The 16206-nt window shown below is 46.6% G+C and overlaps 1 protein-coding gene across 2 annotated transcripts in view; it reads left to right on the top strand.

The window, feature by feature from the left end:
* GFRA1 (GDNF family receptor alpha 1) overlaps nt 1–16206 on the top strand; it is a 226939-nt gene that overhangs the window by 174540 nt on the left and 36193 nt on the right. The gene's annotated exons all lie outside the window — the stretch shown is intronic.

Below are 16206 nucleotides of genomic sequence, written 5' to 3'. Positions count from 1 at the left end.
GCGCAGTCAGGCAGAACTCTGCACTGACGTATAAAAACACATTGTGTCCAAGACTTGGTGATGCTTTTTTTTTCTGGGAGGGGCTTGGTCAGAGTGTGCCCGGTAACCTTCTGGTCCTTGCAATATGTGGAATGTGGACCATGTCAGAGGCAACCCTTCTCTGCTTTCCCCGCTCCATTATCATCTGCTGTGGGAGATACTAAAGGATTGTAATGGACTCAGGCCTGAGATAACCCTTAAAATAAGAGATGCTGGTAAACTGGCAGTTTGAGAGTCCTGTGAGCACCTGGACATTGGAATTCCTATTGGATGGTTAGCTGGCTCCATATAACAGCTTTAAACTTCTTAGAATGAGGGTCTGGGGAGAGTATGTCATCTGTCTATGTATGTTCACTCCAGCAAAGGATCCTGACATCGTCTTGTGGGAAAACCTTTCTGTGGAAATAGACCAAAGCAAATGGGAAATGCCTCTTCCATGTTCCAAGTTGAAAAATTCAAGTTGAAGCATTTTTAACTACAAAGATGGTTTGAGAAAGCTGACTTTCTGCTCAAACCTTCTAGCAGGTGGTGGATTCCTTCAGTGGCTTAGCAGAGCTGGGGTGCCCGGTGCTTTGTGGGGCCCAGAACATTCCCAGTGACGCTGATACTGATCTGGGGTCCACACTTGGAAAGACACTGTCTTAAGGAACGTTGCTACAGGAACCTGGTAGGCTACAGTCAGTCCATGGGATCATAGAGTCAGACATGACTTAACAACTGAACAAAAATAAGGAAGGTTGACCAGGTGATAGCCAAGGCTAATGGACCTCAGTCTGCTGTCGGGGTCTACAAGCTGAGGATGTGAAGGAGTGAGCAGCTAGACAGGCCCTGTGGGGCACTGAGAGTTAGCAGGGGCCCTAGAAGAGGCCAGCACACTGAGGCTGAAGTGTGGACTGTTAGCCCAGATTTCAGGGTGGTGCATAGGAGGAAACAACAGCTGGGCAGTTTCTGTGCTGCCCTAAGTTGGGCTCTATCTGGATGGCTGTGGGATCCACCGTGGAGGACTCTAAGGTCTTCCCAGGCCATAACTGAGCCATGGATGGTTCAGAGGATGCTGAGCCACGGCCAAGGTGAATCTATTTAGTCACCGCCTGAACTGTTCCTACAGCAAGGCAGAACCCTGCCTGCATTGATTGTGCAGAGGAAGTAGCCAGTCTGGTCATCCATAGGCTGAGCTTGGCCTGAGACTGGAATTCATTTGGCTGAGTTATGCCAGAAAAAAAGGAAAGCAAAGCTGAGCGTTTTAAGACAATTATCTGAATAGAAATCTTCCTCCTAAAATGCCCTTCGGAGCAATCTTCGGCTTGAATGATTCGCATGAGGAAAGCTGACATGCGCATTCTGCTCTTCTTGTTGCTTTTTCCAAGTGGAAGTGTCTTTGGTTGTCAGGAGGGAACTCGGGATGCGCTCTGCCTATGGAGGAGCTGTGACACAGGTTACTCAACCACACATGGATGTTCAAGATTAATAAGTGCTATAATTCCATGAGCAAGATCACTGTGAACCTTGATTTGTTCAAATAAATATGCAGGCTGTCTCCCTGCCGCTAGCTCATTGCTGGTCATGGGGCAGGTGCCGCTGGTGGGGGACCAGATGCAGTGTCCCAGCGGGGCTGTGTCTCCGTCTTTGTCCCTGTCCCACCGGGGCCACCACGTCACACACAGCATCTTGCATTGTAGGTGCTTGGTGACTGTGGTCCTTGGAAAGTTGGTGTATTTTTTGAACCCAGTGCAGCCTGTGCCAGCCACTGTGCCAGGCGCTAGGTGATCAGCACCCTTGGTCTTGGGCACCAAGATGCTGAGGTACCTTTGTTAGTCTGTTAGTCAGATGCTGGGGTTCTGTCTAGGCTGTTCCCCAGCATCCCTAGGCTCGGAGAAAGCAGGAAGGGCTGTTTTCTGGATTTATAAGAGGTGCCACTGAACACTGCCTGTCCGTGGGACTCTATCTCAAGCCCCTCGGGAGAGCATCCTCTTGAGGGAGCCAGGCTTCGTGTCCTTGACCACATGGGAGTGGAGAGTGCTGGCCTCAGGTGCCTCTGGAACCCAGCTGAGGTTGTGACCCTCCTAGGCTGAGGGTCCTGGAGAACGCACTTGCTTCCTCTATACCTGTCCCTTCATGTGAAAGGACACTTAACTCACCTGGCCTGTTACCTGCCCCTCAGGATTGAGACTGGAGAGACAGAGCCGGCCTTGAAAGCCCCTTGATAGTAGTAGCGGCTGCACTCATATCTGGTCCTTCGTGGAGCGCTGAACTCGGTGGTAGGCACTGGATTCTGGGCCTTAATCCTCCCACAGCCCTGCTGTCAGGAGCTTGTATTTCACACCCAGGGAACTGCAGAGACAAAACCCAGCAGGGGCTCTTGGGATTGGAACCATGGTCTGACCTCAGGGCTCACGCACACCCTTTTACACTATACCCAACACCCTCCAGTGCCAAGGAGGGCCCACACGTGTGTCTGCTCTGCTGGGCGAGGCACCCAAGGAGGTGGTCCCAGCCAGACCAGTCCCTGTCTCATGTCTCTAGACTCCGGAGTGGCCTCTGTAGCCAGGAAAGTGTGTTTAGGGAGCTGCTGTCTTCTCCCTGTGGGTCTGGGGAGTCCCATGTTTTGCACCCCTCCCTTGAAGAGGATGACCGTGTTCACAGCCTGGGGAGGTGAGATGCTCAGGGAGGGACCACCTGGGCCAGGATGACTTCACACGGCCATATCCTCAGAATGCATTTGGACCTTACTGAGCAGTAACAACAGATATTATTTTTTATTTTATGTTTTTAAACTGCAAGCACTATTAAACCAAAAGAATGCCCACTAATTCTGTCATTACATTTTATTGGGCCTAGTAAAGATCACTTATATCCCTTTAAATCAGATTTCGGCTTCTTATGTGCGCAGTTCACAGCAAAATGGCGGCAAATGTCCAAGAGCTAGAATTAAAAGATGGAACATTAATTCTTCTTTCATTGCTACAGGAGTGAGTGTAAGGTGGAGGATCCCTGGTCCTCTTTGCAAAATCTGGCTCTAACTCTTACCAGCTGGACGTTGGCCTTTCTGGACCCCCGGGTCCTCCACTGTAAAATAAGACTAAGCTGGCTGGTCAGGTTATGGGGTGTTATGGGGCATGGTGACAGGCTGTGAATAAACCTAGCTGTTTGTGCAGCGCCTGGAGCAGTTGGACGTGGACTGCTGTATCCCCTCATCTGAACCCAACTCTTAACACCAAGATGTCCATGAAGAATATTGACCTGCAGGTGACTGGAGCCGTACGTAGTGTGTGGCACTTGGATTCATTTGTTCACTCACTCATTCAGTGAATGTTTTCTGAACATCTGCCTTGTTGCTGTTCAGTCGCTCAGTCCTGTCCGACTCTTTGCAATTCCATGGACTGCAGCACGCCAGGCCTCCCTGTCCTTCACTATCTCCCAGAGTTTTCTCAAACTCATGTCCATTGAGTCAGTGATGCCATCCAACCATCTCATCCTCTGTCACCTCCTTCTCCTCCTACCCTCAATCTTTCCCAGCATCAGGGTCTTTTCCAGTGAGTCAGCTCTTTACATCAGGTGGCCAAAGTATTGGAGCTTCAGCATCAGTCCTTCCAATGAGTATTCACAGTTGATTTCCTTTAGGATGGACTGGTTTGATCTCCTTGTTATCCAAGGGACTCTCAAGCATCTTCTCCAGCACCACAATTTGCAAGCATCAGTTCTTTGGTGCTCAGCCTTCTTTATTGTCCAACTGTCATATGAGTACATGATTACTGAAAAAAGCATAGCTTTGACTATACGGATCTTTGTCAGCAAAGCAATGTCTCTGCTTTTTAATACACTGTCTAGGTTTGTCATAGCTTTTCTTCCAAGGAGCAAGTGTCTTTTAATTTCATGACTGCAGTCACAGTCCACTTGTGCCAGGCCTGATCCCAGTTGCTTGCCTTCTCATGGCGGAAGCAGTGTATCATCAAAGTGAAGAGGTGAAAAAGAAACTGACGGAAGGGAGATGTGGATGCAAAGGCCAAAGCCAGCATGCTGCGTGGGGCTCAGAGCGGGGAGGAGAGTTGGTGGGAGGGCTCAGAGGAGACCCCTGATGTCACTGTAAATGGGTCAAAATAACTCTTCAAGATCACCGGTTTGGGCGGAGTAGTTGAGGGAACAAATGGTTCATGAGAACCATGGAAATCAGCTGCTTTTGCTCTGCAGTGGGGAAAAAGGTGGAATATAGTTTTAAATTCAACTGAGAGCATTAGGTAACACGTAGAAACTGGGATTGGGAGTGTGGGTGCAGTGGGGTATGGAGTGAAGTGAAAGCGTGCTGTTGAAAGGAGGATGTTAAACATGAGAATAAACATGGTCCCTAAAAAGAGTATGTATTTTCTGAAATATGGGGGAAGTTATCATCTGATGGCAATGGAATAAGTGATTTATTCCTTTGACGTGTAACACCACAATTCCGTCTCCCGAACAGTGCCCCATCTAGGAAGGAAGATATTAGGGACTAGTTGTTTGCTGAGCTCAAAGTCTTTGTTGACCTTAAAACAACTTGCCTGGAAGAAAAATGACCTCGTGTGTATTTACTATTGAACATAATTTTCCTTAGGAAGTCTGCAACCCTATTAAAGATTAATAGGAGATCTTCTTTTCATATGTTTCTGCTTAAAGTCTGTTTGTGCAAGTACACGCTGTAACCGTTCAGACATCCGTGCGCCTTTCCCCCTCCCCACCCCCTCGCAGGGCACAGAAGCTAGGCTCCTTTAATGTGTGGCAGATTAACATTCGACGGAGCAGAGCTTGCAGCTTGGGACACGGGTCTCACAGGGCTGTCGTTTGGGGGTAGAGAGGGACAAAGGGGAAGCTTTGCAAATTGGTAAGTCGAGAGAGCCTGTGTAATTTTAATTTTTCATTTTTTGGGAACCCTGAAACAGCAAGGTTTGACTGAAGAAAGCTAGGCAGCATTTGGGAGAATTTCTAGAATTTACCTGTGTTTCATCAAAGAAGTATCCATAATTATTGTTCAGTTTGTCTGGTCATAAACATTGTGGTGCAACATTATGTCCTTCTGGGGGTGCAGACAGCACCTCCTTAAATTTGCACTGGCTTGATGCCAGCTAGGCCAGTAGAGGATACCATATTGGGATCATGGGTGGTGACCTGTAGAATTGCCTTGACCTGTTTCTGTGGGTGTGATTCCACTGCCCTATAAAACTCATTTTTCTGCTTGAAGATGTGGAGGCCTCACCAGAAAAATCTCTCTTTGGTCCTAATGGAAGGAAAAAGCCTGATGTTAATCGTGAGCTTATCGAGCACATACAGACCTTGAACAGGTGGATTAGTGACCTTAGGACAAAGCATTTCATCTGCCAACTTATTAGCAGATGGATTCTAAGGGAAGTATCTGTGTGGTCATCTCTACCCTCGGGCTTCACAGAGGTCTCAAGGTCAGAGCAGAACAGGAAACAGCAGCGCAGATGAGCGCTACCCTCATCTAGGAATCTGCTTCACTTGTAAACAGGTGATAGGTGCCAGGTACACATAATCCTTCAGGAACACTTGGAAGGACTTCCTGTCATTCAGCCAGAGTAAATTAAGCTTCAGGAAAGTTAAGGTACTTGCCCCAAATGTCATGGTTTAGTAAGCGATTGAATTGAAATTTAAGTCCTGGCCCATTTTCAAATTCTATATGCAAAGCCTTTACTGAGTCCTGCTTTTTCATAGTGTTTTCATTTTCTGTTGCTGCTGGAACAAATTACTATAAATGTGGTGGCTTTAAATAACACAGATGTATTCTCTTCCAGTTTCTGGAGGTCAGAAGCACTACCTGGATCCCACTGAGCTGAAATCAAGGCATCTGCAGGGCTGAGTTCCTGCTGGAATCTTGTCTCATTTCTTGACTCATGGCCCCTCCCTCCGTCTTCCAAATCAGCAGCAGCCAGTCTAGTCTTTCTCACATGGTATCACTCTGACCTCCTCTTCTGACTCCCTCTTCAACTTTTAAAGACCCTTGTGATTACATTGAGCCCATCTGGACAATCCAGATTAATCTCCCCACCTCAAGGTCCACAACTGTAATCACATCTGCAAGGAGGCACTATTACCATGTCAGCTGACATAGTCTTAGGTTTCAGATTCCAGCGTCTAGAATGCGCACATCTTCATGGGCCATTGTTCTGCCTCCCATAGTAGTTTCTCTCCTGAACATCCATCTTGTTTTCAATTTTTGGTGTACCATGGATTGGGGAACTAGATTCCCACCCCACCCCGCCTTCCCAGTGGTTTCTAGAAATCACAGAGCCAGGTACCTAGCTTTCATCTAGCCAGGACAATGTGTGCATCTTGTACTAACCACACCACTGCCTCTCTATTATCTTTCTTGGCCCCAAATACCCACATTAATTTTTGCATTTATTCTATTGCTTTAAAGCTACACCTGAATTCATCTTAAAATTCTTTCTGAAGCAAGAGTGGGCATAAATAAATGAAACCATGGTGGGTGACCTTTGCTGCCCTGGGTACCTAAGGCAGTTGACTTAGAGTTTCTTAGATTCCAGGATGAATGTCAGGCAACTTCCGTAATTCACTCCCGAAGATGGAGGTGCCTGCAGAATTCTTGTTGATTTTGTTTTTTAATTTGCTACTTTGTGTCTTACTCTTTGTGACCCCACGGACTGTAGCCCACCAGGCTCCTCTGTCCATGGCATTTCCCAGGCAAGAATACTGGAGTGGTTGCCATTTCCTACTCCCAGGCATATTCTCAACCCAGGGATCAAATGTTCATCTCCTGCATTAGCCAGCAGATTCTTTACCCCTGAGCCACCTGGGAAGCCCCACCTGCAGAATTCCATATGAAGTTAATTCACAGCTTGTTGGTTTGAAGTTTTTAAGATGTGGTTCTACTGGCGAAAGATTGGGTGAACATCTAGATTTCTATTCTCCTAGTGGCCAGAAGTCACAAAACTGATTACTGAAGTTTTCCTGCAGAAATATTAAAGAAAAAAAAGTACTGGATAAGATTCACTCAAGAGGCTTAGCATCTTTGTCACAGACAGCTGTTGGATACTTGAGAGCATAAATGATACTTTCATTATCCAGAAAAAAAACCTCCCAATTTCTTTTCTACCTCCATTTCTTCCTGTAAGATCAAGTACCACCAAAGGTAGGTTTTCTGCAATAATGGGCGTGCTATAGCATGAATAATACAAAACTGATCTATTTGATTTGATTATGCAGCATAGCGTTGTTTGTAATGTAGCTATACTCCTATCATGACTGAGAGTCTGCTTACCGCATGACTAGCAGTGTGTGTGTTGGAGAAATTTGCTGAGGGAGCTGAAGGGAGGAGTCTCAGCTGAAGGACAGCTCTGGGGCATCGAATCAGGGACTGCAAGGAGCCTCTTCTGGGCTGGGATGGATCCCCGTACCAACCACCCTAGCTTGCTTTTCAGATTTGCCACATAGAGATGAGCTGTCAAGCCCTGTCAGCCCTCTGCAGGTGTGGATGGACAGCTGTCACTGTTCATGCTGGGTGACTTGGTGAGAGGTGTGGAGACTGAGCTGATGCTGACCTGGACTTCCCTCTGGGGGCTGCTCCAGTTTGATGTGAACAGAAAGGCTGAGGAGGCATCGCATCTCTGCCCTGCAGCCTGCTTTTACCGAGCCCACCACCCCGAGATAGACCCCAAGCCAGACGCATGGACTAAAACGATGCGTGCCTCCACCTACATTTGCTCTTGTTGTGGGTCAGTCTGAGACCTAAGCCTCCTGGGACCCATGTGCTAGGCTGGGAGCCGCCAAGGAGCCAGCGGAGCAAGGCCTCCCCAGGATGAGAGGCACAGGTTCAGGGCCTTGGGTCAAAGGGGCTGGAACCTCCCCAAGAATCTGGATGACCCTGAGCAGGGATTTGAGGGGGAACAGGCACTGACTTCTGCTTGTGTCCCAGGAAACACCAACATTAGGCAAGCCTTTAAGACTGCTGGGACCTCACACCTCCCTTTCCCAGTCACATGTGGCTGCGGTCTGGCTAAGTCACCAAGAAACACATCAGTTGGCTGAGGGTGGGAAGCCACATCAAAGGGCCGAGGAGCACAGTGGGGCTTTGGCTTTTTGCGCCTGCGGCGTGCGAACCTGCCCCCCGGGCCTTTGCTCCAGGGAGATCACATTTGCTGCAAGGGAGTGGGAGGACCCGGGCTTTCTGAAGGACAGCCTGAGCCCCACTTCCCAGCCCGACCCTGGCAAACACCAGGCCTCTGCTTCAGGAAGCCAGAATGTACGGTCCAAGGAAGGGACCAGCAAGTCAACAACCACCACCACCACCACCCCTCACCCCCTGGCCGCAAAATCTGTTCAACATAGACTCTGATTTGCTGAAGGATGCTTCCCAGATGTGTTCTCTAGTAGGCTGCTGGAGAAGGGCTAAGGTAATTTTCTAAAAACAGAAGGAGAAAAAAATCTGTTTTGTGTCACTGTTCCAGAAAATTACCATTCCCTTACTCTTGCTTTGTCATCCTAGGCAGTGTGTTTTTCTAATTGATTTTATTCTTCATAAGAAATCAGCAGTATTAACAAACTTATAATGTTTAGTCATTTTTAAAAATCTATCTTTTCCCCCCTAAACTCCTGGGGGTGGAAAATAGCTTTTCTTAAAATGCTTTTGTTCTGTGAGCTCATATGGCTGAGAGGCTTTTAAGTAACACCTCAGGATCCCTAGCTTCAGATTTGTTGAGTTTGTTTTGGTCAGACTTACTGCCCTCAGTGACATGGGTTAACCTGTTTTAGGCACAGATGTGTTAATACTTCATTTTATTGCACTTCGGAGAAGCTGTGTTTTATACAGATTGAAAGTTTGCGACAACCCTGCATTGAATGAGTCTATCTGCACCATTTTCCCAATAGCATTTGGCCACTGTGTATCTCTATGTCACATTTTGATAATTCTTGTAATAGTTAATCCATAAGTGATTTGTTGTGGTGGTCTGTGATCAGTGACCTTCGATGCTATTACTGCATTTGTTTTGGTATTTTTAACAGCAGAGTATTTTTAACTAAGGTATGTACATTTTTTGGACCTAATGGTATCCCTCACTTAGTGAGAATGCTATATAGTAAAAGCAAAACTTTTACATCCATGGGAAAGCCAGATACTCGTGTGACTTGCCTTATTGCAGTATCCGCTTTACTGCAGTGGTCTGCAGCCAAACTTGCAACATCTCTGAGGTCTGCTCGTCTGTCATATAAAGACCAGGAGAAGATAGATTAAGATACATATTTCTCTGTGTTGAGCTTGCTATATGTTTTTGTGGCAAGTTCTTCACCTTAGAATGGACCAGAAATTGGGGAGAAAAGTTGAAGGGATGGGAAATAAAAATGTGTTGCACAAAGTGTATTCTAGGTTCTGAGCAAGGTGCTTTATATAACTGTCAGTAAGGTATCACAGCCGCCGTTTAAGGCAACTCTAGTTCCATTACCCCATTTTCCTGGTGATGAAACAGGATTAGAGATGTCCAGTACGTAGCTAAGTTATTTAACCATGGCAGGTAGGACTGGGATTAGAAATAGGTGCATGCCATTCCCAGGACTGTCATTTTTTGGCTCCTCCAACTGACCCACTGAGAGAGCTTTTAGAAACTAAGTGGCTTGAGTTGAGATCCAAGACTTTAAAGCCCTAACACTCCTATTGGATTCAGAGCAAAACACCAGTGATTTCTAACACAAGCAAATTAATGAATGGATTCTATTCCAAGCTTCTGAGTTGCTAGTGGGTCACCACGTCTTGCAGTCCTGTATGGGCAGTGGTGTTGCCCCAAAGACTCCTTAATAAAGGGTAGCCTCATCCATGGACAGACTCACCACCTTCTTGGGCAGAGTCTTGCACCCTCTCTGACCCGTCCTGAGCCCCAGTGTTGCCTGCAAAGTGCTCGCTGAGGCTAAGTCAGCAGAATCTTAGTAAGAGGACTGAAGAACACACTCGTCAGACAGTGGGAAGGACAGAGCAGTTATACACTGCTGCTGCTGCTGTTAAGTTGCTCCAGTCGTGCCCGATTCTGTGTGACCCCATACACAGCGGCCCACCAGGCTCCCCCGTCCCTAGGATTCTCCAGGCAAGAACACTGGAGTGGGTTGCCATTACATTAGATGACTTTAATTCAATCCCAGGGAAATTGAAAGTCCAGCACCCTCCTTACTTCTCCCTTCCTGGGCTGTTATAGACAACTAGCAATTCCTCTTCCAGTGAAAGCCCTCTGCCACCACTCACCATGTGACAGTGAGCAGGACCTTAACCTCTTTGGCCCTCGGCTTTCTTGCATGTGAGATGCGGGGCTCCTGTAGAAAGATCTGGTCTCTAGGGACTTCGCTGGTGGCCCAGTGGTTAAGCCTTCACCTGCCAGTACAGGAGGGTGCGAGTTCAGTCCCTAGTCGGGGAGCTGAGATCCTGCATGCCTTGGGGCCAAAAATCAAAGCATAAAATGGAATCAGTATTGTAACAAATTCGATAAAAGACTTGAAAAAATAGTCCTCATCAAAAACATCTTAAAAAAAAAAAATGTGATCTCTATACTCAAACCAAATGCCTTGACACTAAAATCACATGTAATGGTGGAGTGGAATCATGGATGAAAATAATAATAACGCATGGAAAACAAGTGGGTTTCTTCTCCAAGTAGCTTCAAGTGTCCAACAGACTGTTCTGAAGTGGAAGGGAAATCCAAAGTCGTCAAGCATCATATGATGATGTTCAGGAACTCTGGTTAATTAATGTCAGAGCCTGGACCCCATTCAGGCTCTCACAGTTCTTCGCACAAGGCTCCATTCCATCAACCACACAGCTTGTGTCCAAGTATGGGATTTGCCCTGGGGAGAAAAAAAAAAAAAAAAATTTACAGGATTAGAATAATCCAGGATGAGTGAAACTAGGCATTACTAGTATGTTTTTGAACTGTTCCCCATAACGCTATTTTCCTAAAAATGTTAGCAGAAAAAGTAGGTAAGTGATCTTTTCTCCACTGTCAAAAGACCATCTGCTGTTTGAGAAGACTCTCCTAGATTTTATCATTATAATCATTTTTCTATTTCCAGTTAGCAGCATGCTTCCTTTAATGCGATATTTTCTGCATAAACCATTGTTTTCTCTTCAGCAGATTTCCTAAGGCCAACTTGGCATTTGCCGGCATTTTTCTCCTCTTTAAGGGTGGGAAATTTCCCTTTTCAGAGGGAGATACATTTCTACATTAGTGCCTATTCATTTTCTTTTCATTTTCTCAGAGAAAAACAATCAGGTTCATCACTGCTGTTGTCATGGAGATTTCATATCTCCAGAAGACATGCACTTGTGGAATTTCTTTGTTAATCCCACCCTGGCCATGTAAGGTTTCTTGTTTGGATCACTGCAGCTCAGGCAGAGGAAGTCATTGAAAAAGGTTATAGTGTGGTTCTATCCCCAGGGTGGGCAGGAGGATGTGTGCGCCAGGCAGTCCTGGGATGTGGGGGCTGGTTGGCCACTGGACAGATGGAGGTCTGAGAATCGCGCAACCTGCTGGATGCCTGACTCCCACGGTGCCATGGTCTCAGCACAGTCATAAGCCACCTCTCTTATCTTCCTTGCAAACTGTCCTCTCCTGGGTCCCCCACTACACGCTGTGACGCCACAGTCTACTGAGCTGATTCTGCCCCCTTCTTTTTTTGCAGTCTTGATTTTCTTTTTAAAACTATTTTTATTTATTTGGCTGTGTCAGGTCTTTGTTGTGGCACTGAGAATCTTCGATGCATCACTCGGGATCTTTGGTTGTGGCGCACAGCCTCTGGAGCACGAGGACTCAGTACTTGTAGCACTTGGGCTTAGTTGCTCCATAGCATGTGGGATCTTGGGGCTTTTCAGGTGGCGCTAGTGGTAGAAAACATGCCTGCCAATGCAGGAGACATAAGGGATGCGAGTTTGACCCCTCAGTCAGGAAGATCCCCTGGAGGGGGACATGGCAAATCACCTCAGTATTCTTGCCTGGAGAATCCCTTGAACAGATGAGTCTGGCGGGCTACAGTCCATAGGGTCACAAAGAGTCAGACACGACTGAAGCGACTTAGCACACACGCATGCGGGATCTTAGTTCCCCAGTCAAGGATTGAACCCGAATTCCATGCATTGCAAGTCAGATTCTTGGCCACTGGACTACCAGGGAAGTCCCCAGTCTTGACTTCCATTCCATCAACACCCACCATGAGTCCCTGGTGGATCAGCTGGTAAATAATCTGGCTGCAATGAGGGAAACCTGGGTTCTATCCCTGGATTGGGAAGATCCCCTGGAGAAGGGAATGGCTACCCACTCCAGTATTATGGCCTGGAGAATTGCATGGACTCTATAGTCCATGGGGTCGCAGGTTGGACTCTACTGAGCGACTTTGACTCACTCACTCAACACCTACCATTCAGGGCATCCTCCTTCTCTCCTCCTCCTTTAGTCCTCAGTTCTTGCCTCTGGGTACTCACTGGCTCAGCCTCCTTCCTTCCTTTGGCCAGTTTCCTGCTCTTCTCATCTCTGCTAGAGCAGGGAGGGCACAGAAGAAGCTTCAAGCAAATCTTTGCTTAAGAACGGAAACACCCAAGAGTCCTTCTGTTCTGCAGACCTGATCGTGTTATTTCCCTGTTTAAAATCCTTTGGTGGTTCCCACTGCTTTCAGGATGAAATCCAGCCTCTTAGGTCATTCAAGGCCCTTGCTGATCTTGCCAGCACCATCTCCTGTCACTCACCTGTGGCCCCGCCATCCCAAGTGAACAATTGACAATTTTCTGGATGATGCATGTGTTAGCTGTTGTTGTTTTTGTTTAGTTGCCAAGTCATGTCTGAGTCTGTTTGACTCTGTGTGTTAGGTGTAGTGGTTGAGAATGTCCTGTGGTTCTGGAGTCGCATAGAATGTGGTCACTTTACAGCTCCAGCACAGAGTTCTACAACCTCTGAGGAGTTACTTAACCTCTCTTTGCCTTAGTGTCTCCATCTGCTAAATGGGACTGGGAGTATCACCTATTACAGTTAAAATTAAATATGTGAATAGATGCCAGACACTTCGATCAGTGCCTGGCAGGTACAAATACTCTGTGATTATTCTGGGATTTTTATGAATGTGGTTACTTTATCACTTACTGCTTCCTTCTGCAGAGGGAACACCCTCTTCTACCTTTACCTGAAGGATCCTACTGATCCTCCAAGCCTCAGTCTCAATATTACAACTTCTGTGAAACTAGTTCCTCTGGTGTTAAAAGCTTCAATTGTAGAATCAGAATTTGTTGTTGTTGTTGTTCAGTTGTTAAGAAGTGTCCAACTCTTTGCGACCCCATGGACTACAGCACGCCAAACTTCCCTGTCCCTCACTAACACCTGGAGTTTACCCGAGTTCACGTCCATTGAATCGGTGATGCTATCCAACAGTCTCATCCTCTGCCACCTTCTTCTCCTTCTGCCTTCAGTTTTTCCCAGCGTAATGGTCTTTTCCAGTGAGTCGACTCTTCACATCGGGTGGCCAAAGTATTGGAGCTTCAGCTTCAGCATCAGTCCTTCCAATGAGTATTCAGGATTGATTTCCCTTAGGATTGACTGGTTTGATCTCCTTGTTGTCCAAGGGACTCTCAAGAGTTTTCTCCAGCACCACAGTTCGAAAGCATTAGTTCTTTGGCACTCAGCCTTCTTTGTGGTCCAGCTTTCATTGAGTACATGACTGCTGAAAAGACCATAGCTTTGACTTTACAGACCTTTGTCAGCAAAGTGATGTCTTTGCTTTTTAATATGCTGTCTACATTTCTCATAGCTTTTAAATCCTGGTTCTGCTGTTCACTATTTCACTCTAGCCTAAACTCAATAAGATGTTGTTTCCTCCTCTGGGAAATTAAGATAACAGAGTAATAGTCCCTACCTTATTAGAGTTGCCAGGAAAAAATATAAAGTATATGAAGACATACCTAACATATTCTAAACACTCGATTCATGCTGTGTTACTTTTATTAGGAACCTTTCTTGTCTTTTATTGAGAACTAGCCATCGTGGTATTATCATCTTTTTACTTGTTTCTCTCACCTTCTAAATGGCAGGTTATTTGGGTTCAGGGACAGGGAACTCATTCATCCTTATTAACACAAGCATTTGACCCGTCATTCAGTCAATAGAAAGGACAAGAAGTCAGCTGCTTTGTCAATACCTGTAATCATTTGCACACGTTGCTTTGAGAGATTTCGGTGGCTGTGTTGTTGGGATGGGAGCATCTTTAGAGAGAACTGTTTTCTTTCTTTGGAAGATACTGGAGATGGGAGGTTAATTTATGACACCATTTCACATGTCATTTGACACAAAGGTGATTAGGGATGGGAGAGGTAGCTCATCCAGGAAGTGCTAAAATTCAACTCCCAAGAACTTTTGAGTTCCCAAGAACTCAAAGGAAGTAAAGATACTCCCTTTATCTGTGGGATTGACTACACCATGCTGGGTTTTTGAGAGCATTGTGCTAGTAAATATTTAACAACTAGTTCTCTAAGAACAGCATAGGGTTGTGATTTGTAGAGCTGGCAGATTACCATGATGAAAAGTCTCCCACCTAGCCCACTTTCAAGCTACCATTGTGAAGTTAACCAACTTGCAGAATTCATGAAAATGTACCAGTCCACCTGCTTGCACAACCACCATATAAACTTCTTCTACCTTCAGTTTTTCTATCTGTTAAATGTGAATCCCATAAAGGGATCATCGTGTCTCCAAACATGAATGGCAGAGGGAGGTGGATCAGAGGTGAAGGAACCAGCGAAATGTTCATGTTTCAGCAATGCCATGTGGGCTCACCATTATTTTTGAAACTCTTGGCATCCGCTGGCTGGTTTTGTCTTAGGACCGAGATCTGGGCTGACAATCTTCTCTCCAAAACCAGCCTGTTCGGGGAGATGCTCAGAGCAGTATATCTAGTTTTATCCTCCCAATCAGGGTTATGTTCTCTGCAGCAGACTAACTCAATTAGCCTTTCATTCCAGAGTCCAATTGTGAGTCAATTCTGAGGTTGTTAAGCAAAATGAGTCTGGTGGCATTAGCCTCCCGCTGGAGGATAGTAATCCGAGTCACGGTGCTGTTCAGTTAATAGTCTGCTCGAGAGACTACGAGAAGCAGGAGGCTTGGAGACAGCACGACCTTTCATCCCTCTCTGGGGGGCAGCTGGGAGCGTGGGGCTGCCAGGTCAGGGAGCTGATCGGCTTGTGTGCAGAGCTGGAGTCCCAGCTGCCTGAACCACACAGTTGGCCTCTGCAAAGTTAGAAACCCAGTGCCATGAGATCATTAACTTTCATGACCAGGAAAACTCTTCTGAAATTGACACTCCATCCAAGATGGATGCCATTGGTGCCAGTTGAGTAAGTCTGAGTCACCTTTAGGGATTTCTTCTGAAAGATAAATCCTTTAACCAGGCTACAGAAAATGGCCAGGTTTTACGCCCTTCGGTGTGTTCAGTTAGAGTCAGAAAACACCAGCTAGGCTCAGACTGTGGGAGGGATGCAGGCACACACACAGGCGCATGCACCAGCCTCATTTGGAGGATTTTTGCCAAGCCACTTTGCTGCACCACATGGCCCCACTCGGGAAGCATTCTGAGGAGTGTCAGGTGCTGTGCAAAGAAAATAAAACAGAGCTCCAGCACCTGCCCCGGGGAGTCACAGGGATGGAACCAGGCGCACGACATACGGAGTGTACAGATCGGCGCAGATAGGGAAGCTCAGACACGCCTTGTTTACATGGGTTCAAGGAGAGACCAATCCCAAAGGAACACTGCGCAGCCTTTCCAATGTGCTGTGCACACAGCTCATTTCATCAGGCCTTTTAATCTTCTTCCAGTTCAAACTGTAGGAAAAGGGCCCAGAATATGCTTCCTACACACCCGTTACAACCCCCTGTGATCTCCACACATTCTACCTTGCTCAGCCCCACCCAGGCAACCCTGTTTATACCATAAGGGGTGCTAAGTAAATACAATTTCTTGGGTGGAAAGAGGTAAAAACAGCCCTGGGTATGTTGGCTGCCAACTCGAGTGCGCTAAAGAGAAGGAGCTAAGACAGCCATCCATTGTCTCCTGTAATCGCCAGATAATTTAGCTTCTCTTGAAGTCTATTGTGTTCCTCACATAGAAACAGAGCTGTTGTCTGCTCGGATGACCTCAGAGATGGCCCCGTGC

Source organism: Capricornis sumatraensis, chromosome 23, assembly GCF_032405125.1.
Source record: "Capricornis sumatraensis isolate serow.1 chromosome 23, serow.2, whole genome shotgun sequence".
NCBI lineage: Eukaryota > Metazoa > Chordata > Mammalia > Artiodactyla > Bovidae > Capricornis > Capricornis sumatraensis.
This window is presented reverse-complemented; position numbering and strand designations above follow the sequence as displayed.